This window comes from Erpetoichthys calabaricus, chromosome 5 (assembly GCF_900747795.2).
Source record: "Erpetoichthys calabaricus chromosome 5, fErpCal1.3, whole genome shotgun sequence".
NCBI classification, from domain to species: Eukaryota; Metazoa; Chordata; class Cladistia; order Polypteriformes; family Polypteridae; genus Erpetoichthys; species Erpetoichthys calabaricus.
In genome coordinates this window covers 208,433,191-208,457,279 of record NC_041398.2, presented here as the reverse complement: position 1 = coordinate 208,457,279, position 24,089 = coordinate 208,433,191, and the positions used below count along the sequence as shown (strand labels likewise).

Sequence of the window (24,089 nt, the reverse complement as noted above, 5' to 3'; positions counted from 1 at the left end):
AACACTGCAGATTGCTAACACACTGTCATTCAAATGGCACACATGACACAATGTTCACTTGAACAAATGGAGGCAGTTCAAGAAAAATTAACCCTGGAATCTTTCAGCAGCATTCTCAAATCGAGTCTGGCTACAAGCCGAACATCTTGGAAGCATTACAGGAACTAACAAATGATTATTTGACTTCTGCTTGGAATACCCACTGTCACAGTTCACTCTGTCTTCTTGTGAGGTCCAAGATGGGAGCACAGGGAAACTCCTAGGGGTATTGGCGAGGAACTCCAGATGCCTCAAAACATTTTCAGCTTTGTTTTCAGGAGGGGATCAAATGGCTACAAAGGAGGCTCCAACCAAGGAGGTCCCCAAAAGTGAAACAATCCGTCCCATATGATACCCAGAGGGGGGGGGTATCACTTCCAGTCATGATTCTCTGTTACCATTTAATAGAGGGACAAGGACAAAACACTCTAATCGGGCTTCCAGCACCCATGTAGATCACCTCCACCTGTTTCAGTCAGAGGCAGTAGTGCTGCAAAGGGACACTAGCCCTGTCGACTAGGTAGTTTCAACCTACTGAACTTATCTTTGAAAAGAACATTTATATTTGTGGTTTTCTAAAATAAGTAGTTACTTTGTTAACTAGGAAAGAGACTTGCTTGTACTGTCAAATATTTTTCCTAACATTTGGTTAATTTGGCTTATATTTAATATTGTTTTTATTATTATTTATGTGTCACCATGCCATTTTGTACAGTTTCTTATGGACCATCTTGTTGCCATGCAGGTTGCAAGCTTGTGATAAATGTTGGCATTGTAAGCTTGTGTTAATTCACCATGCCAATAAAATTACAGCATACACCGTAAAGCAGGGGTCCTCAATCACAGTCCTGGAGGGCCGCAGTGGCTGCAGGTTTTTGTTCTAACCCAGTTGCTTAATTAGAAGGCAATTTTTCCCAATAATTTAATTTCATGGCTTGTTAGTGCTTTAACTCTGCTATGTCAGGTCATTCTCATATCCTAGATTTTCTTCCCCTTTCTAAGGATATCATCCAAGTGATTTGTAGCCTAAAATGGAGGAGTAATTCTCAGTCCTTCACTTTTTTCTCTTCACTTTCCTTCCAAGTATTTAATTAAACCCAATACTGCATGATGAATATACACGGGTGTAAAAGGTAAACAAGCTAAATGGAGAAATGCTGCTCTCTTTTGTCATTTGCATGTTAAAAACCAAGAATAAGACTAAAATAAGCAATAAGGGTTCAAAATCTTAATGAGCGAGACCACTAAAATGAAGCCAAAGTGTTACTTGAGTAATAAGTGCTTCTTATTAAGCAACTGAGTTGGAGCAAAAACCTGCAGCCACTGCGGCCCTCCAGGACCGTGACTGAGGACCTCTGCTGTAAAGAATCTTAATTGTTAGATTAAGAATAAAAAAAAAAGAAAAGAAAACTTTGAAAACCTTTGAAACTCTAAAGATTTTCTTTGGAAACCTTGTTCCTTTTCACTATTTTCTAACCACAACTTTGCCTTGTCTCCTTTTTGATTCAGATACTCAATTTCTGACCCCAGCCTATCTATTCACGGTTATTCTTGCCTTGACCTCACTCAAATTCATTTCCTCGTAGTTTCATCTTATCTTCATTCTGTGCTTGAACAAAAAGCTGTTATTTAACATATTAATTGGTTCTTCTCAAATAAACATATGACAATCTCCTGGATTAATCTCTTACAAAAAATACAGTCATAGTCACCCAAAACATCACATAACAACAATTTATTTCTTGTAGAGCCCAAAATCACACAAGCCTCCAGCCTTGACTCTCTAAGAAGACAAGGGGGGAAAAAACTTGTAGGAAAAACATGGAAGAAATCTTGGGAAGGGCAACTCAAAAATAAGCCCCTTCCAGGTAGGTTGCTTCTCAATGCTGAAGGGTGACTCCTTATCCTATTCTTGCATTCCCATGATATATAAAGCTGACTGCTGTTTAGAGGCTTGAGTGCAGCTAACATAAAAGTGAAAAAAAAAAGTAGATGAAATGATTATTCTGCCAAATTTAGTTAACCTTACACAACTCAAGACCACTACATTCAACAGGTCAGATTTGTAAAACTTCCACATATACAAAAAGAGGCTCAAAATGTGCAAACACGTCTTTCCACACAAAAGTCGGAATTTATAAAAGAAAACATGACGGGAGAGTGTGCGTATGTTTGTGGCAACTCTGACACATGCATATGCAACATTTCAGAGAAAGTGGGATTTGTCAGCCTTGATAAAGTAGTGAAATGCTCCCAAACAAGTTACAGTAAATGACGACTCATGCGTACAATAATTCACATCACCAAGCCGTTACTAAAATGTGTCTTGATGCGATAAACATATTATATAGTATATTATAGTAAATGACGACTCATGCGTACAATAATTCATATCACCAAGCTGTTGTTATAATGTGTCTTGACGTGATAAATATATTATACCTCAAAAGTGCTGAATATCATGTACAGACTCTATTTTAGTTGCCTTTTAAGAGGGCCAATGCTGAACATTTGCACTGAAAAACTTTTTTGGTTTCCCTCAGTGTATATAGGCTACCACTTTTAAAGATCAGAAACCAATACCATACCTTGTTGTCAATAACTGCATTAAGTAAAAACACAGGTGTGATTCCCTCCCTGCATGCAAAAAGCTATAAATCACATGCCCTACAGACTATTCCTACCCTAAAGGTTTGACAAAACATGCCTTGTCGGGTGCTGCTTTAAGGCTATGCAAATGATCGCATGTGAAGAGAATGAACGTTTAGCAATCTGCAGGATTTTTTTTTGACCATGATGATGACTGGCTTTTGAGGCGATTTAAGTTCCAAAGGAATTGCTCTTGGGATCCATGTGCTGAATTAGGAATGCCATTCGAAATATGGACTATACAAAACCGGTCTTTATCTGTTCATATCCAGGTTTTAACAACAGATGGCTTTCTGGCAACAGGCATCAACCAGAGGGACTGGCCAACAGGTCAGGAATATCTCAGCCAAGCTTCCATCATGCCTGCTGTGTTGGAAGCCATGTAATCACAGCACTTTAAGGTACTGCACTCATATTACAATAAGGGCGCCTAGTGGGAACAAAGCTGCTTTTGTTAACCATAAGCAGTGACATGACATCCTATTAACTCACAGGTCACCTGTGATGTCAAGATGAGACAAACATTGTGGCTCAGTTTTCTGGGCCAACCTATGGTTCATTTATTTTGAGGTAAAGTAGCTTTGGCAGACAATTTGACTGACATTGCTGTATGTGATGGCTGGCTGAACCCTCAGCCCTTTTTATGTACTAAACTATCCATCCATCCATTATCCAACCCACTATATCCTAACTACAGGGTCACCGGGGTCTGCTGGAGCCAATCCCAGCCAACACAGGGCACAAGGCAAGAAACAAACCCCGGGCAGGGCACCAGCCCACCGCAGGGCACATATACCCACACACCAAGCGCACACTAGGGACAATTTAGAATCACCAATGCACCTAAACCTGCATGTCTTTGGACTGTGGGAGGAAACCGTAGTACCCGGAGGAAACCCACGTAGACACGGGGAGAACATGCAAACACCACGCAGGGAGGACCCAGGAAGCGAACCCGGGTCTCCTAACTGCGAGGCAGCAGCGCTACCCACTGCGCCACCGAGCCCTACTAAACTAATCTTGTCTTTACATGTGCCAGGTGACAGTGGCGACCTGCATAGACATTGGCACCTCACAACTTTCCCCAATCTCCAGAACATAGAGGTGAGGTGCTACATTACCACACTAAGATGTGGAATGCACAATAGGACTCCTCAAAAATTGTACGTGGTGGTGCATGGGGAGTGTCAGGTGGGAGGCTACTTTACCAGCCAAAGAAGGTCTGCAGCATTACGACCGTATATGCATGAGGCTGATTAGCATAGTTCATATATGATTTTTTCATGGTGCCAACTGGCTGTCATTCGGGGTGCGTTCACATACATACATTTACAGGATAATTGTTATTTATAAGGGGCAAATTGCATACAAAAGTGTGTATTCCAGGTACTGTATAATAAATCAGATTTTTTTGCCATATGTACATTTTTGTGCTCGAATCCACACAAAGTTTTATAAATGAGACCCTCGTTCTTTCCTGAAATCACCAGGCATCATCAGATGCAAGCAACTTAGGACAATGCATAGTGAGCATTCAATTTTTGCAAACCCATCTATCAAAAAACCTGAGAAAACATTGGTTCGTTTAGTAAATGAAATGAATCGGCATCAATGAGTGAAAGTGAGATGGAATGGATCACAACAGGCTAAATAAAACCTTACATTTGTCCTACTCATTTAGAAGCACACTGTCACAAACCTAATTCTGTTATTTTAACCCTGATATTTTAAAACTTGTCTTAACTTGCACCTTTCTCCACTCCCAACCAATTATTCAAATTCATGGCAAAATCCACCTCACCTGTCAGCTCAGTATTTTCCACATGTTCGGTTTCCGTATTTTCTTTCCAAGAAAAGTAACTTTATTATATGTAACTGTCTCGTTCTTGTGTGTCAACATGCCTGGCAACACATAAAATAATCAAACATACTGATTTCTCACACTATGGATGCAATTATGCTGTGGGCAATATCATTTTTGCCAAAGTTGTGGCATGCAAATTACATTACCAAGTATTTAAGTTCTGTTTTTAAGCTACAGTATATACTCGAGTATAAGCCGACCTGAATATAAGCCGAGGTACCTAATTTTACCTACAAAAACTGGAAAAACTTATTGACTTGAGTATAAGCCTAGGGTGGGAAATGCAGCAGCTACTGGTAAGTTTCAATAATCAAAATAAATACCAATAAAATTACCATACATTAATTTAAATTTTTAAAAACAAGCCCAGTGCATTCTTTAAATGCCTTCTCTGCCTTATGCAGCCAGCCCTCTCTCTCGCGTAGGGCGCGCGTGCGTGTCTGTCTGTCTGTCTGTCTGTCTCTCTCTCTCTGTGGGACCCGACTCGAATATAAGCCGAGGGTGATGTTTTTCAGCACATTTTGGGTGTTGAAAAACTCGGCTTATATTCGAGTATATACGGTATTTCTTTTGCACACCATGCAGCCGCTCATTCTTCCCCATCCTTGACATGTCATAATCAGCCAACCGGCCATATAATAAAAATCTGTTTGCAGTGGTTACTTTTCAGTAAATCACACAACCACTAATCATGAATGCTAGAAGTTAATAAAATAAGAAATACTAATTTCATTTGCTACTACAAAAGTTACATTTAAAAAAAAGTTCATTAACACTAAAATTTCACAAAAAACATTTTGAATTAAACCACCTCAAATGAGTTGCCCGACAATTATTTCATTTAATTCCCATACTTGCTTCAAAGCTAGCAACATGATATTTTACATGTTCACTGCCAAGTCCATCTTCCCCATTTGGTTAGCCAATTGTTAACTTACGGCAATAACTTATCAACATGCTTTAAAACTTGTCAATGTTTAGATAGATAGATAGATAGATAGATAGATAGATAGATAGATAGATAGATAGATAGATAGATAGATAGATAGATAGATAGATAGATAGATAGATAGATAGATAGATAGATAGATAGATAGATAGATAGATAGATAGATAGATAGATACTTTATTAATCCCAATGGGAAATTCACATTCTTCAGCAGCAGCATACTGATACAATAAATAATATTAAAGAATGATAATAATGCAGGTGAAAAACAGACAATAACTATGTATAATGTTAAATGTTAACGTTTACCCCCCCCCCCTCCCCCCCGGATGGAATTAAACAGTCGCATAGTTTGGGGGAGGAACGATCTCCTCAATCTGTCAGTGGAGCAGGACAGTGACAGCAGTCTGTCGCTGAAGCTGCTCTTCTGTCTGGAGATGATACTACTAAGTGGATGCAGTGGATTCTCCATAATTGATAGGAGCCTGCTGAGCGCCCTTCGCTCTGCCACAGATGTTAAACTGTCCAGCTCCATGCCAACTATAGAGCTTGCCTTCCTCACCAGTTTGTCCAGACGTGAGGCGTCTTTCCTCTTAATGCTGCCTCCCCAGCACACCACTGCGTAGAAGAGGGCGCTCGCCACAACTGTTTGATAGAACATCTGCAGCATCTTATTGCAGATGTTGAAGGACGCCAGCCTTCTAAGGTAGTATAACCGGCTCTGTCCTTTCTTGCACAGCGCATCAGTATTGGCAGTCCAGTCTAATTTATCATCCAGCTGCACTCCCAGATATTTATAGGTCTGCACCATCTGCACACAGTCACCTTTGATGATCACTGGGTCTATGAGGGGTCTGGGCCTCCTAAAATCCACCACCAGCTCTTTGGTTTTGCTGGTGTTCAGGTGCAGGTGGTTTGAGTCGGACCATTTAACAAAGTCATTGATTAGGTCCCTATACTCCTCCTCCAGCCCATTCCTGATGCAGCCCACGATAGCAGTGTCATCAGCGAACTTTTGCACATGGCAGGACTCCGAGTTGTATTGGAAGTCCGATGTATATAGGCTGAACAGGACCGGAGAAAGTTCAGTCCCCTGTGGCGCTCCTGTGTTGCTGACCACAATGTCAGACGTGCAGTTCCCAAGACGCACATACTGAGGTCTGTCTTTAAGATAGTCCACGATCCATGCCACTTTATGCTTCAACTACATGACTTGGTAAATTGCTCCATATTCCAATGACCTTTCATGTGAAGATGTGCTTCTATGCCTCTCTTTAGAACACACTTTACATGTCCACAAGTATGTGATTCAGTATCTTTCTCAAAAAATTCAGCTGGATCTGCTTCACCAGATCCTTTCAGGACTTTGAGGACATGAGCTTGGTTTTCATGCCGTATTCTCTGTTCAAGACTAAAAAGGTTTAATTCCCTGAGCAAGAGTAGAACACTCCCTTTAGTCCCAGGATACACTTGGTTTTTCTCTGTACAGCTTCTAGAGCTGCTGTGTAGTGCTTTTTTTGTAGTGACTAGAACTGCACACAGTATTCCAAATGCAATGTCCGTTTATTTATGACAGACAGACAGACAGACAGACAGACAGACAGACAGACAGACAGACAGACAGACAGACAGACAGATAGATAGATAGATAGATAGATAGATAGATAGATAGATAGATAGATAGATAGATAGATAGATAGATAGATAGATAGATAGATAGATAGATAGATAGATAGATAGATAGATACTTTATTAATCCCTAGGGGAAATTCACATACTCCAGCAGCAGCATACTGATAAAGAACAATATTAAATTAAAGAGTGATAACAATGCAGGTATATACTGTATTATTGTTGTGATGTGAAATTGTGCATACAAGTTGATAAATATTTTGTATGTCTTTATTTGTAACTTAGACAAAGCAATGTAGTATCAGTGTTACATTATTGATAATAACAGCAATGGTTTAAGAACTCTTTTAGGAATGAGTCTCTTTGTAATTTTACGACAGGTTTGGGGGAAGTGCCTCAAACAAGTATGACCAATATTTGTCTGCTGAAGTCTCTCAGTCAACCCCCTCAGGAAAACCAGGCTGCCTAACTGCCAAGCTTTACCTTAACACATGGTTTGGAGTGCAGGTGTGAAGGTATTCTGCCCCCACATTGGTCTGAAGTATGGCTGTTTGGAACTGACTTGTATCAGAAGCCTTTAAGGACCATGATGCCCTATTGACTCTAGGGGTTGGACAGAAAACCTATAAATTTACTTGATTATCTCTATCTCTCTTACCAAACTGATGAAAGACTATCTCACACAATGAACTGAAAAGGATAACACAATGAAGAGCACAGCTAGGCAGCTATATTGAGACAGGCAATGCGGCCTGTTCTGAAGAAAGCTGACCACAAATGATGCCTTAACTAGAGACATTTTAATTAACTAACAAGTCTGTGTGTCGCCTGAAACTACACATCAACATTTATCATGTTGTATGGTTGCCAATATTCAAATGTACTTTGCATATTGTTATTATTTATGAATATTAAACACATTATTTAAATTGTAACTTAACTCCTGCTTTTCTTTTACTACACCTAATTGCATGAGGTTATAAATGTAGAAGGGAAGGTAGGGAGAAGTTACTGTATATGGTACAATACCTTATAAACAGTGCCAAGTGTGTGAGATTTCAGGCATTCTGATAAAGGCAACATATTAATAATACAAAAGGGGAAAGTAGAGTAATATGTTTCTTTACCAAGACAAAACAATTATGCATTTATAAGGTTGTAATATAAACTTTAATCTGCCTTTTCAATTGCTCCTGTGCATCACCTGGATGACAACTATGTTCTGTCAAAGTAAGCCCTAAATATTTTCCAGGAATTGCTAAGGGTCATTTTTGCTGATCTCGTATTTCTAATAAAATGTCCCTTGTGTCTGTATGTCAAGAGTTTTTCTACATTAAACTGTATTTTCAAAATGCTGATCCACTTGTTAAGACCATTCAGGTCTATTGGAGTTGTTACTGCCTCCTTGGTATTTGCTATCCCTCTTATTTCATTTTCAGCTAAAAAATTGAAAAGAGTAAGTAGCATTAATACAAATAAGTCATGATCAAAGCCCAGATAACCGACAGACTCCATTCACATCCTCACTTCATGTGACGTATTCTTCTTTCTCCATTAAATTTGATTTTGTCAAGTTACTCCTGGATTCCAGAGAGGAAAGTTTAAAATGCATTTGAAAAGCCTGCACATGTTGTTGAATATTTTACTTTTATCTGCTACTCCAATTTCCAGTTCAAGAAACTCTAAACTGATCCACTTATAGCCCATACTTACTTAGAACATTATTTTCATACAAGTAGTCTTTTAATGTATTTTTGATTATAGGTTTCATAATCTTCTACTGGACAAAAGTAAGGATTATTAGTCTATTACTATAGTTACTATGCCTTCCCATTTTGTGCACTGGAGTTATGTTGGCAGCCTTCCACTCATTGGGTGCTTCTCCCATCTCAAGTAACTGATGAAATATGCTTACCGAAGTTTCATAAATAATGTTTTTCAGGTTCTGGAGGTTTGCAAGACTTTAACACACTTAGTGTATGAAACACATCTGAAACTCTTCAAAGTCTTTAAATACGGAATACATTTCAATTTCCGCCCGTGGCACTGCCCTGATTTCTTCCTTTGAAAATACTTTTTTATAAATACTACCATTGATTTAATTAATTTTGATTTTTATTTTCATCAATATACGTTCCAGCTTATCTCTAAAGCTCCTTACATTCTGTTTTAATCATTTTCCTTGAGTAGTACCGGGAAAAAAATAGCATCTATGTTATCGTCATTAACAAGTAATTTTTCAGTCTGTTTTTTAAAACGTTCTGTTGATCTTTAGTTGCAGTTTCAGATATTCCTTTAAGACTGAATATTTTGCTCTTTTTAATTTCCCAGTTAAATTGATCTTTTCATTCCAGTGTTTTTAAATAGTGTCTTTTTAACTACAACCAGGTCATTTTAGTCTTTTCATTTATTTGTTAAGTGTCTCAGAGATCAGTGGTGCTGCTCAAGGATCAAGGACTCAGGGTTGAAAATGCACAGTCTGCATATTCTCAGAATCTCCGGGTGGGTACGGTACCCTTGTTTTCCTCTTACATCCCCAAAGAAGTGCAGGTCTGGTGAATGGGAGATTCCAAACTGGCTCTGGTGTGTGTAGGGGTGTGCGTGAGTGAGTCCGGTGATGGACTGGCACCCTGTCTAGAGCTGTTCCTGTCTTGCACCCAGTGTTAAAGTGACTGACTCCAGCTCATCAAGAACCTGATTTGAAATAAGCAAGTTTGATAATGTTGTTTTCTGTTTGTTATGTCTGATTCAGAATGTCTTTGAGGTGACAACGTCATCTATTATTCACAGTAACAATGGTATTACTTCCCCTTTCTGCATTTCCAGGTGTTTCCTCATCCACAGAAAGTTTGCCTCTCACAAATTCTGTGTTTTCATGTGAATCTGCTGTGTCTTCAAAGAATTTCACAGCTAGTGTATAGCACAAGCTTAAATGAATAATCCACCCAAAAATGATTTTTTTATATGTTACTTACCCCCAAAACAATTTTAATCTCACGTTTTCAAGGAAAATGAGAGAAAACAGTTTATAATATAATGGAACGTAAAGGCAACCCATTGTGTTTATAGGCAAACGACGTGAAAAATGTTCACGGAAAAAAGAAAAAAATTCTCATGTTACTCGTGTCTCATGTTCCACATGTCTGTAGCCAACATCTGAGATGTTTCTTAGGTTTTAGAGTTCATGGCCAGACATCTTCATTTTAAAATGAGAAGGGCCTTATGAGAATGATGGTGAGTGGGCTCTTCACAAACACAGACCAAAAACAAAAATGAAAATAAAAATGAATTATACTGTATATGTGACAAGTATCTAAGTGTTGCTTAACATTCACTTTCCTTTGTAAAGAATGGAGGCAGACATTTTCTGGTATAGAAATACAGTTTTTTATTTTTTACACTGTAATTAAATGCTGGCTACCAATAAGAACACAGTTGTTTCCTCTGTCACTGGTGCTAGGGTTTAAGAGACAAGCATGTGCTGATGCACTTCAAATTTACCATTATATTAATTCCACACCTCGATTTTAACCAGGTTTGGTTACGAAGGTAGTTGCTGGCTATCATGTGGCTTCCATCGCATCAAAGGCCCTTGCTTTGACTTGAACACTGTTTCTTAACTAATATCTTCATGGATGTCCATCATTCTGGTCTTTTTTGTGTTTTCACCTTTGACTTTGATTTTCACCTAGCAGCCCCTACTGCAATTCATTACTGCTATAGTCTGGCTTACAGAAAAACACAGTCTCCGAATTCAGTCCAAGACTCTGGAGTGCTGCCAAGAGAAGTGGGTCAACAGCATATGGGGACAAAGTGCTGGTGGTAATTATAGTAGCAACTGCTCAACTGGAGATGCAGTTCATTTCAACAGACAAAATATTCATGCCTGGAGACATCTGGGAGTTTGCACGGCACCTTCGCACTTAACCTTGTTTTGGTAATGCTGATCACAAATATCTACACAGCCAGTCTTTCATTGGGTTTACTCACTTGTCCAGGATTTTTGCTAAGCGTGATGGAGCGATGACAGGAAAGTATGAATCAAGGTGCGCCTACTCTGTAAAACCAAAGACTTGAAAATGCATACGGGCTTGCTGGGAAAAGGTACTGAATATTATAATTATTTGTGTTTAGTCAGTGTTTTTCATGGAATCAAGCAAACAAACCCTGAAGACTTAATAAGACCTACTACTAAAAAATATATATATATATATAGTTAACAGCTTGAACAGAAGTAATTCTGAACTTGCCTAAGCAAGTGATGTGCAATGGGATCAAAGTCAAAGCAATGATTTCAAATTTAAAACAAGTAAAAGCACCAAATATTTTTTCACCTTGTGATCAAAGAAAACTGGACATCAGTGCCAAATATAAAAGGAACAGTGTCTCAAGTGAAAGAAGTTCATAATTAGCGGTTAATCCATTACAGACTACAAGCAATTTGTTTCACTCTATTTGTAGTTAAATAATTATTAGGAAATTTCAATTTTAAGAGATGTTTAAGCATTCACAAACACAGTACAAATGTACTTTTATTTTTATGACTGTCAGCAAATCATAAAAAGTGAACACCATGCATTTTTTAAAAAGCCTGAAAGATAACATTGTAGTCTCCTCTGATCCTGCAGGTTTTTCAACAGGCCCACATCCTGCTCAAATTAACTGCCAGCACATTACACTACATATGTAATTAAAATAAAGATCCTGCAGAAAATGTGAGGCACATTGGCTGGTGGCCACTGAATCGCAGCTCAAGGAGACTGGGTTCAGTTCCTAGTCAGGGTCACCGTCTGTGCTGAGTTTGCATATTCCTTAGGTATCTAGGTAGGTTTTTCTTCTAGGTTCTTTCCAATAACAAGGATGTTTGCGTTAAGCGAACTGGAAACTGTAAATTTGTGAGTATGGATATGTGCGTAAATGAACCTTGTAATGGACCTTTCTCTCATCCTGGGCCAGCTATTAACAATATAGACTTGGGCTGCTTGTGACTTTAAAAGTGAATTAAGCAAGTTCAGTACATGGATGGATGGATATTTAGCTAAATATTATGGATAGATAGAGTTGCAAGCGACTGGGGGTGGTACCCAGCCGGGACGCCCAGAAAGACCGGAGGAAGATTTACGCCTCCTCCAGACCACCAGCGGGCGACCGCCCTGGTGGCTTTGGGGACCATGGGAACAGAGCTTAGAAGCTCAACCCTATAGTGGCCCGTGGTCACTGCCAGGGGGCCCCCAGATGCCTGAGGAATCCTGGTCCTCAGCACTTCCGCCACACCCGGAAGTGCTGGGGGGAAGAAGACCAGGGACACCAGGAGTGTGTCACACCGGGGAGTGCCTGCAGGCACTCATTGGGAGGCACCTGGAGCACATCTGGGTGGGTTTAAAAGGGGCCGCCTCCCTCCATTCGATGGCTGGAGTCAGGAGACTACAAGGACAGAGCTCAGAGGAGAGGAGTGGAGGCGGACCTGAGGAAAGACATTGAGGAAGAAGGCCTGGACTTTGGGGGAGTATTGGGTTGTGTGCTGTGCTTTCACTGTAAATAATGAATAAATGTGTGTTGGTGCTTGAACCTTCAGTGTCCGCCTGTTTGTGTCCAGGCTCTCACCCACAATAGATAGATAGATAGATAGATAGATAGATAGATAGATAGATAGATAGATAGATAGATAGATAGATAGATAGATAGATAGATAGATAGATAGATAGATAGATAGATAGATAGATAGATAGATAGATAGATAGATAGATAGATAGATAGATAGATAGATAGATAATTAATATGACCATCCACAGATCATGCAGAAAAAGCATACTATTGCTATCTTGTTTCTCCCTTAACCTACATTCATTTCCCACTTGATCAGTTTTCACAGAAACAGCATAAAGTACACCTCAGGCTATCTAAATTACTGCTATTAACTTTAAAAAATTCTACCCAATTGAAGGTTTAGGGAAACTGGGTGAATGCTGCCCAAGGGACAATCTTCAACAGCTTCCTTCAAATCTCATCAAAAAGAATTTCAAGGGACCAAAAATAATTTTTCTAATCAGGAACTCATTAACAGACAGCAATGGTGAGGAACAACAATCTTATCTACAATTTAAAACAGTGACTGAAGAATTGTGCACAAACAACTGCATGACCAACTGAATTTAATTTTCACATAATATGACCAACACTAGACACAAGAGTGAAAAAATAAATAAATTAGTAGTAACAATTTGGAGTAATGAAAACAGATGGAATGGATATTTGTGCTTGGTTAATACACATAACCCAAGAGTGATTATGTTCTTTATATTTCCCCCTACTACAGTACGTCTCAGTCAAATTACTAGACAGAATAGTATCTAAGTAAATCTGCCTAAGGGAGATGTGAGCACACAGTATGCAAAGTGGCAATGACCCATCCAGCTGTGCAAAATCAATTAACCTTGTGCGGTGGGTACCTCTGCTCCTACACACCTACAATGTCCAAACTCCAGTTATAGGCTGCGCCACGTTGTGCGTGGAATTTGCATACTTGGCCTGTATTCACATGTCTTTTTACCAGATAATCTGGCATTGTTAATTTGGGATTCCAGATTAACCCTGTATGAGTGAAGGTGCCCTGCCATGGGCTAGCAGTCTCCTCAGGATTGGTTTCAGCTTCGTTCCCAGCAGTGCTGGGCTGGACTCTGTCTCTGAAATAATAAAGTGAATTGGGGGGAAAAAAAAAAAAAAACCTTAAGGCATGTATGGATCGCAAAACAACCTAAATTAATAAATCCTTTAAAAAGAATATGCAGTGTTATGACTATAAAACTGCATTTTTATTGTAAAAAAACAAACAAATCATAAAGGCAAAATGTAGTAAAACAAATCAAAGACATATATGGGCTTTCAGCCAGCTACAGAGCACTCCTGTGCCCATTCTGGGGTTAGGCTGACAAGGCAGCTTCCAGGCTTCCTGCTCTTTATTCTGGGTACAGTCTCCCTTCAGTTCTCTGTGGCCTGTCTGTCATGTATGGGCCCTTGGAGGGACAACTTCCTCTGCATCATGGGTAGTGACGGGTAATGTCATATCTACTTTATCACATGGACATAGACAGATACTCTCCAACTGTCAGTTGTGGTTTTCTCTCTCGCCGGCTCTTCTGAAGGCTTTCTCCTGCTGATGCCACCCTGCAGTTTCTGCCTTTGCCAGCTGGATGACCTTTTACAACAACTACTAAGGAAATAAACATATTGTTAAACTTGGTTCTCTACCCAACTCTGAATAACAAAGTAGTCTTTTTAACGACAGTATAAAATTTGGAAATTATTTTAATTTATGTCTCAAATTTTCAGTCCATTTTCTTCCTTCTGTTTACACTGCATTGGGAGAGGCTGCTAGTGTGCCACTGCTTGCAAGTGGTATTCTGCTGATTACTACAAGATGAACCACTTCACCTTAATTAACATTTCCATAACCAAAGCCTGAAGTTATTTAAATCTACAGAGTTAAAGACAACATGAAGAAACAGAAATTTACCAACAGACAGTTGATTTTACATTGCAGGCTGAATTAGCTGGTTGGTGATTGGGTGACAAGAGTAATCACAGGCAACATGTCCAGCTAGCAGAATGCATTTTAAAATTATTAGGGATTTGATTTTAAACATTTCCTGAAGACAACTTCATTCATTCTGGTCTATGTAATTCTAACTCTCTGGAGATACTGCTGTGTTGGCTTTGATAATATGAAACAATTCATAATTCAGATTGATCAATGAATTTTGAAATATTAGCCAGAATGCAACACCCTTCACTTACAAAGTCATTGAGGCACCTTAAAAATTCATCGTTTGTAAACATGTTAAACAGAATCTTTTATAATATTTTTGCTGAGCCATTACAATGCCACAAGTCACCAACAACATAATTCTTATTTGGAAATGCCCTTAATAATGCAGATGCACATATGAACTAATCATATAGTATCTTCACCTACATACATACTGCACCTTTTACAAGAAAATATGACATACTAGAGGGCTTTGCCCCCTGCTTTCTTCGCTTGCCAACCCCCCGACCAGCACTACGCACTAGCCTCTTTGCAGTTCTGTCACTCGTGTATGGGGATGTGAATGTACAATTTAAACAGATTTTAATTTTCATGTGCAGCATTACATTTGCATCCATGCTACGTATAACTGCCCGTGATTGCATTTCATTTCTCTCTATTAAATAAAACGACTTTTTCGAATCTTTGGCTCTGAGATTTGTTAATTGTCTTTGCAAAAGCTATTATAATGGGAAACTGTTAATGTTTTAATACGAATGGCATATCACGGTCTAATGTTATCCGCGGGAGATGTACTACATTACCTTTCTTGGATACATCCTTCTTTCTACAGTAATTCGTGCGGTGGAAGAACAGGCGGTGTTAACGGTTGTAGATATTCTTTGTGATATTGTAAGTTGTTGTTTTCATCTTCCGCACAATCACCACCAACTGTTTCAGCATAGTCTATTGATACGCATTTATCCATTTTGCTGCGTTACCAATTGACGTTTTTGGCATAAATTCATTAGATTTCCTCGTTTCTCGGTGCTAGGAATGCCCGTGTACAGTAATCCCTCGCTATATCGCGCTTCGACTTTCACGGCTTCACTCTATTGCGGATTTTATATGCGAGCATATTTATATATATTGCGGATTTTTCGCTGGTTCGTGAGTTTCAGTGGACAATGGGTCTTTTAATTTCTGGTACATACTTCCTCAGTTGGCTTGCCCAGTTGATTTCATACAAGGGACGCTATTGGCAGATGGCTGAGAAGCTACCCAATCAGAGCACGTATTACGTATTAAATAAAGCTCCTCAAATATATTGTGAGCAGGGGGTCTGTTCGCACCCCTAGAGGATACGGACGCTCCTCAAAAAACGCTGAAAGTCTACCTTCACATTGCTCCCTTCCTTGCTGGGCTTACTTGTTACTTTGTTGCGTGATATGCTTCCCGCACGGTGCTTCGCATACTTAAAAGCCCAAACAGCACCTATTGATTTTTGATTGTTTGCTTTTCTCTCTCACTCTGACATTCTCTGCTCCTGACGGAGGGGGTGTGAGCAGGGGGCCTGTTCGCACCCCTAGAGGATACGGCCGCTCCTCAAAAAACGCTGAAAGATTACCTTCACATTGCTCCCTTCCTTGCTGGGCTTACTTGCGGCTGCTTTGTCAAGCGATATGCTTCCCGCATGGTGCTTCGCATACTTAAAAAGCTCGAGCAGCACCTATCAGTTTTTGATTGTTTGCTTTTCTCTATCTCTCTGACATTCTCTGCTCCTGATGCACACTCCTTTGAAGAGGAAGATATGTTTGCATTCTTTTAATTGTGAGACGGAACTGTCATCTCTGTCTTGTCATGGAGCACGTTTAAACTTTTGAAAAAGAGACAAATGTTTGTTTGCAGTGTTTGAATAAAGTTCTTGTCTCTCTACAACCTCGTGTGTTTCTGTGCAAATCTATGACCCAAGCGTGACAATATAAAAATAACTATATAAACATATGGTTTTTACTTCGCGGATGGAGGAGGGATCACTGTACTCATTTTTTTCTGTTGATAACCCTTCTTGATGAAATTCTTCAATAAGATTTGGACATAATATGTCTTCTTTAATTGGGAACTTAAAGTGAGGAAAACATAAAAATTTGTAAGAGCTGAGAGCGCAAGAAGTGTGTCTGACAAAAGTATTCACAAGACTGAAAGGTGAGAGAACCGTGGTCTTGTTTGAAAATGGTGTAAGTAGGGCGTGACTTGAAAGAATCTAATGGCAAAAGTCACCGTCTCGCAGGACTTGCTTCCAAAGGTTGTAAGTATAATGTGACTTGAAAGAATCTCATGTTAAAAGTCTCCGTCTCACGGGACTTTATTCCAAAAAGTCTCTTCAAAAGAACACGTCTCGTCATAGGATAAAAAGTCTCATCTCCCAAGATTTTTTTTATTATAATAGAGAGAAATGACAACAGTAATTAATCAAGTATTCATTTTCCAACAGTGCTTCAGTATTTCCTTCAATGCCACTGTCAGAGGTTCATATTTCACAGCTCAGTTCTAACTTGGAATTCCAAAAATTGCGAGACATTTTGATAAGGAAGAATGTAACATTATTTGAAAAGATTCAGAAGAAATTACATACCAGTGTTTATGTTAGTAGAGGAAGGAAGAGCTGCTATTGGGGCCATTCATTGAAAGACCAGCACACGTTCACAAGTAGCTCCAATACAGTAAATCTTTTTTTTTTTTTTTTTTTTTTTAAATTAGCCAATTGAAATTCACAACAATCACAATTTACAATTTGATTAAAGGAATTGCATTCTCATGCAAAAGACTTTGGTTTATATTAGTGTGCCCTATGACAGAGTTATGCCCTCTCCAGGGTTAGTTCTTGCCTTGTACACTTCAGGCTGCAGCTCTGTAAAGAAAAAAAGTGGGCTCAGAAAATGGATGGTAGGATGTTTGGCAAATCAATCAGGTAAAAGTCTGTATAAATATGCAAATATTGCAGATATAGGTTATTAAGTTTATGTTACGTGTTGAAGGACCAAGGAAAATGATAAATTATGAATTATTAATGAATAAAAGTGTTGTAAAAAGCTTTTTAGTACATCTGACATAGATTTTATAATAATAATAGGTGATTAATAGTAACTGTAGCAATCACTGTCACCAAGTCCCTTCTGTCCTCTTTCTCTTCTAAGTGCCCCATGGTGATAAGTGACCTTGCTGTCTTCCAGATCAAGTTACTCCACCTGACCTGGAAATAGGACCTTAGAATGAATGTTTTATTGTCAATGACAGATCTTCATTGTACTCTGTGTATTTACTGACCTTGATTTGACTACACTGGAAGAAAGCCCGGGAGATGCTGGATACCCAGTTGGTTAAGAAAGACTTGGATATGTCCTGAATTTATGTTTCCCTTTCCTAAACTCCATCTCGTATTAGCTTAATATATTTATAATGTACCAATTACCAGTATTTGGGCACTTTAAATTTTTTTTAAAAGTCCATATAATTATTCCATAGAATATATAGAAGTACTCTGTGTTCACATTGTATTTTTGTATCATTTTTTGAAGTGTACTATATTTCTGAATTCATATGGCACTTAAGGCTTATAAACAAAAAAGATAGATAAAAGTGAATATATTTCAGCAGGTTATGGACATCAGTGTAGTAAGCCACTTTTATACTTATATTTTTTGTCTTTTTTTGGTTCTTTAAGCAAGTAGATAACATTTCTGACATGAATTTTTGGTTTCATTTTCTTTTTAATAGAGCTGTTTTTTGTTATTGTCTTTTTCTTTAACTACCTGGCGTCATATTGGCTGCATATCACCATGTTCTTGTTCACAAAGTCACAGGATCCATGATTAGTGACTTGAGCAGGTTTTTCTGGTATAAATATAGCGGTGCATATAATTTAAATAGGCCTAGTGTGATGATTCTTTGTTTGTTTTGACCCTGGTTTTGATTCTTGGCTTATAACTTTGCTCTTCCCTTGTTTTGTTACTGCTATCCATTTTTTAATTTTCTGGTTTTGACCTCGCACACCCCGACTCTGATCTCTGATAACAATCATGGGTACTAGAATAGTCTTCAAGCTTCTCTATTTCTTGGCAATTCAAATCTCTACTTTGTTTTACATCATCTAAGAGAGTATCAATTCAATTCAAGTAAAGTTCGTTTATGTTTGTGCTACCTGTCTAAGACAAGATGAAATCTAAGTAATCAACATATACCCCAGCGTTAATGTGGGCAGTGCACCATGCAAAGCAGGTCTTTGTTATGTGCCATTTGGTATGGGATATGTAAAAGCAAATCTTTTGGAATGACAGGGACATAGAAACCAGACAGACACACAGATTCTTTTATTAATATGAATGGATAGTGCGTCTGTACTCTGGGGTAGCTGACTGCTGTGACAGTATCATTATGTTGGTTTTAACAGGAGAATCTTGATGAAGAATCTGTTACATTATATTTTGGCCTCATCCTGATTGCATCAATGAGTGGCGCAGAAGCCTCCAATACCTCCTTGACCAGTCATTTGCCTTTCTCTATTAGTCATCATACTTACAACTACCTGTTTTTTCGTGTCTTCCTTCCATATTACCCATGTTTCACTCCATGCTACTGTACATAGGAACATACTAAAAATTAAAAATTGCAAAAGCCTAGTGAGTGATTAACATCACCTCGAAAATAGCAGACAAGAGCTTTTGAAGGTAATCACACTTGATTCTTTTTACCATTTAGGCAATCTCCAGTTTATTATGCTACACAACCTTTCAAATAAAATAAATTAGTTTTTTTTTTTGTTTAATTAAGAAAGCCATCAAGCGTGGACTACTGTTGGCAGACTCAAAATTACGGAACACAGTGTTCACTCAGAAAAAACAGAAATCCTTTAAAGTCTCACACATCTGCAGAGTACGGCCTAACTTTGCAAATTAAGGAGGTTAGAAAATCTGCTTAGTGCAAATTAAACTTTACCATTTTGTGCCTTCTCCTGCGTTATGTGAAGATCACCAAATATAAACCAAAAGCTCACCTTAACTAAAACATCCATCCATATATTAATCTTTTAAACTGTTCATGCACTTCAGAGTTGTGGGGAGAAGATAACATTGAGGGCAAGGTGAAAGGTAGAAACCCACCCTTGACTGGGCAGCAGTCCGTCACAGACCAAACGTTCACACAGTTGCACTCAGGCAAACAAAGCCAATTTCAAGATGTTAATCAATACATCTTTCTAATGTAGGAGAAAAGTCGACAACGACATAGGAAAATATGTTCACAGTGACCTGTTGGAATTTAAAAACAGTCTGCTTGAGTTGTGAGGAAGCAGCACTAATCACTGCACCGTCATGTCACTCCTATTTCTGACAAAGTTTCTGCACATATTCAAATATAAAAATTTTCACATTAATAAAACAAATGAGGAAATATAAACAGATCAGGAGCACTACAAAAAAATCTGCATTTTGAGTAAAAGGATAGTGGTTAATAAGACAAATGAAATATAAAGTAAATTATAATTACTGTACACCACATTTATTCATTTTTTGAGTAAGGTTTCTCAATTACTGTATCACAAGGAACCACACAGGCTATCCTAGCAACAAGGCATGAACACCCAGTTGAGTGGCAAGTCCATCACAGTGCATCCTCATACACTCACACGGCCAAAGTCACTCACACATGCCCAGTTTTACATGCCAGTCAAGTAACTTCAAAATCTGCGATGAAACCATTAAAAACTCTTGCAGACAAGAAAGAACAAGCAAATTCAAAACATAAATAAATTATATATACATACTGTCACACACGTGCGCGTGGGAAACAGCTGAAGGGCCTAAACACTAGTAATTCTACGCCAGGCCAGGGGGCGGCAGAGTGTACTGACTATCTCTCTCAGTCCCTTGCAGACCTTTCTCGGGAAATCCCGCCTCTTGCCGGCCCCAAGGGTGACATCACTTCCGGGCACGAGGACGCCACTCCCAGTTCCTGCAACGTTGACGTCATTTCCTTTCCAGGCCTTTAAAACTGCCATCTTGCCTCAGTACAGGCAGTTCTGTTCTGGACTCTGATCTATACACATCGTGTACAAAAAAGAAGCAATTTTGCAGCCGAGCATATTATACGGGTGGCTGCCCCAACTCTTTATGATGTCTCTGACTCATTCTTGTTACAGTGGCGTAGCCGGCAGGATACGACTTTCCCAGAAGAAACCGGGAAGGAACCTTGGATATACTCAGGTAGGAGAGTACCGGGGCCGTGTTTCCGGGTGGGTGGCATGCTCAGCGGTCCGGTGCAGGCTTCGCTTCCACCAAGGGACAACGAGCCCCTAGTCCTACACAGGGAGAATGTGGAGGAGACCCACTGACGTGGGCTGGTTCCGGGGGGGAAAATGAAAAGGGCTTACTATGTTCTCTCAGAGGAGAGAACTGAGCCGCCCATTGGGACCAAGGTCCCAGAGACATATGGGCTATCCCCAGACCAGCAGGTAAAACACCTACAAGCTTGGGAATATGATCCGGAGAGATCAACCCGGGAGCACTGTTATGTGAGGACGGTTATGTCCACTTACGAACCCCATGGCTACTGGTCATACGGGAGTGGTAATAATCAGTGGATTTAGAGTTCCAGCCCTTCTAGACTCTGGCAGCAACACCTCTATTGTTGATTGCCGTTACGTACTACCGCGACAGTGGACAAGAAAAAAGACCAGTATCCGGTGTATACACGGCGAAACACGTTTATATAAAACTGCCCCGTGTGTCATAAGCTATGAGGGGTTTGTAAAAAAAAAGTTCTCCGTGGCGGTCCACCCACACCCACCTTCTCCTGTGATCCTAGGGTGGAACTGGTCTGACAGTAAATGCGGTGTACAGTAATCCCTCGCTATATCGCGCTTCGCCTTTCGCGGCTTCACTCCATCGCGGATTTTATATGTAAGCATATTTAAATATATATCGCGGATTTTTCGCTGCTTCGCGGGTTTCTGAGGACAATGGGTCTTTTAATTTCTGGTACATGCTTCCTCAGTTGGTTTGCCCAGTTGATTTCATACAAGGGACGCTATTGGCAGATGGCTGAGAAGCTACCCAACTTACTTTTCTTTCTCTCTCTCTTGCGCTGACTATCTGTGATCCTGACGTAGGGGGTGTGAGCAGGGGGGCTGTTCGCACACCTAGACGATAGGGACGCTGGGCTGAAAATGCTGAAAGGTTATCTTCACGTTGCTACCTTCTGTGTGCAGCTTTTAACTATGCTGCACGGTGCTTCGCATACTTAAAAGCTCAAAGGGCACGTATTGATTTTTTTTATCTGTCTCTCTCTCTCTCACTCTCACTCTCTCTCTGCTCCTGACGGAGGGGGTGTGAGCTGCCGCCTTCAACAGCTTTGTGCCGCGGTGCTTCGCATACTTACAAGCCAAACAGCCCTATTGATTTTTTTGCTCCTTTGAAGAGGAAGATATGTTTGCATTCTTTTAATTGTGAGACAGAACTGTCATCTCTGTCTTGTCATTGAGCACAGTTTAAACTTTTGAAAAAGAGACAAATGTTTGTTTGCAGTGTTTGAATAACGTTCCTGTCTCTCTACAACCTCCTGTGTTTCTGCGCAAATCTGTGACCTAAGCATGAGAATATAAAAATAACCATATAAACATATGGTTTCTACTTCGCGGATTTTCTTATTTCGCGGGTGGCTCTGGAACGCAACCCCCGCGATGGAGGAGGGATTACTGTACTGATAACTACTCCACGTAACCCTGTAGGCCTAGTCATAGAAGGGACAAACCCGACTCAGGCTGTTTCCACGCCGTGTAACCTCCCGGAGGAGAGAGATATGGAAGACTCCGAGGAGGACAGGGAGGCTCCTGGCCGTCGCATTTAAACACGTCATCAACCCAGGTCTCGACGAGTCGGGAGGACTCCCCGCCCCTTGAGGTCAGTCCGGACCCTCTCTCCGAAATACAATTTCAATTCAAAAAAACACCGGCGTCTTTCAGGAGAGAGCAATGGAATGACGACTCCCTGAAGTTTGCTAAAAATGCAGTCGTGCTTGTCAATGGCCAATGCACTCATCAGCCCATGCCTCACGACCCTCACTTTGTACTAGACAACAATCTGTTATATCGAGTAGCTGATCATGAGGTCGGGGTGCGGAAGTTGCTGCTAATCCCATGAACCTACCGGCGACAGGTTTGTGAGTTGGCGCACACCCACCTCCTGGGAGGCCATTTAGGCACCGAAAAGACTTTAGAGCGGATTAAACTCAGATTTTATTGGCCGGGAATAAATGAGGAGGTTCGCCGTTTTTGCATCTCTTGTCCAGAATGTCAATTATGGCAAATTCCCAGGAGGGACCGCTCTCCTCTCGTTCCCCTCCCCTGATTGATGTTCCCTTTGAGCGTATTGGGGTCAACATAGTAGGGCCTCTGGAGCCCTTAGCCCGAGGACATAAATATATATTAGTCCTTGTAGATTATGCTACCCGATATACAGAGGCAGTTCCGCTGCGCTCTGCCACTACTAAAGCTATAGCATGGGAACTAGTGGGTGTATTTGCACGTTTCGGGGTCCCTAAAGAAGTCCTTATGGATCAAGGGACGCCCTTTACCTCAGCGACGTTCAAGGAAACGGCCAAGTTACTCAAAATAAAGCACTTAAGGACCGCGGTGTATCATCCTCAAACCGATGGTCTTGTCGAGAGGATCAATCAGACTCTCAAGCAAATGCTGCGCAAGGTGGTCAGCGGGGATGGAAGGAACTGGGATCAGCTCTCTCCCCCTTGTGCTCTTTGCTTATCGGGAAGTCCCACAAGCCTCTACGGGGTTCTCTCCTTTTGAACTGTTGTATGGACGACAACCCCGAGGATTATTGGATGTTTTAAAAGAAGGATGGGAAGGAGAGGCTCTTCCCTCTGTCAATATATTAGAGTATATTGCGCAGTTACGCAATCGATTCGGAAAAATCCAACCTATTTTAAAAAGTCACATGGAAGAGGCGCAAGCAGCACAGGCCCACTATTATGATCGTGGCACGGCTCTCCGGGAGTTCCAACCTTGGGATTGGGTCACGGTGTTGGTCCCTACCTCGCATTCTAAGTTGCTTGCCCATTGGCAAGGCCCGTATGAAGTTAAGGAGAGGAAAGGGCTCGTCGATTATTTGGTGAAACAACCCAATCGTTGGCCGAGCAAGTGGGTATATCATGTCAACTTGCTGAAGCCATGGAAGGAGAGGGATCCCGATCCCTCCTCCGCTCAGCCCCGCTCTTTCTTTGCTCAGAATGACAGCCTTAACTTCGGTCCCGACTTGAATGCTAAACAGAGACGGGAACTCAAGACAGCGATCTTGTCCATTCCGGAGGTAGTGAGTGAGCAACCCGAAAGGACCTCTCTGATTGCACACGAGATAGTGACA

General features: G+C 40.3%; 1 protein-coding gene across 3 annotated transcripts in view; it reads right to left on the bottom strand.

Annotated features, from left to right (window-relative positions):
* The window catches only part of LOC114652196 (guanine nucleotide-binding protein G(q) subunit alpha), a 634,881-nt gene that overhangs the window by 514,863 nt on the left and 95,929 nt on the right, over positions 1-24,089 (bottom strand). The gene's annotated exons all lie outside the window — the stretch shown is intronic.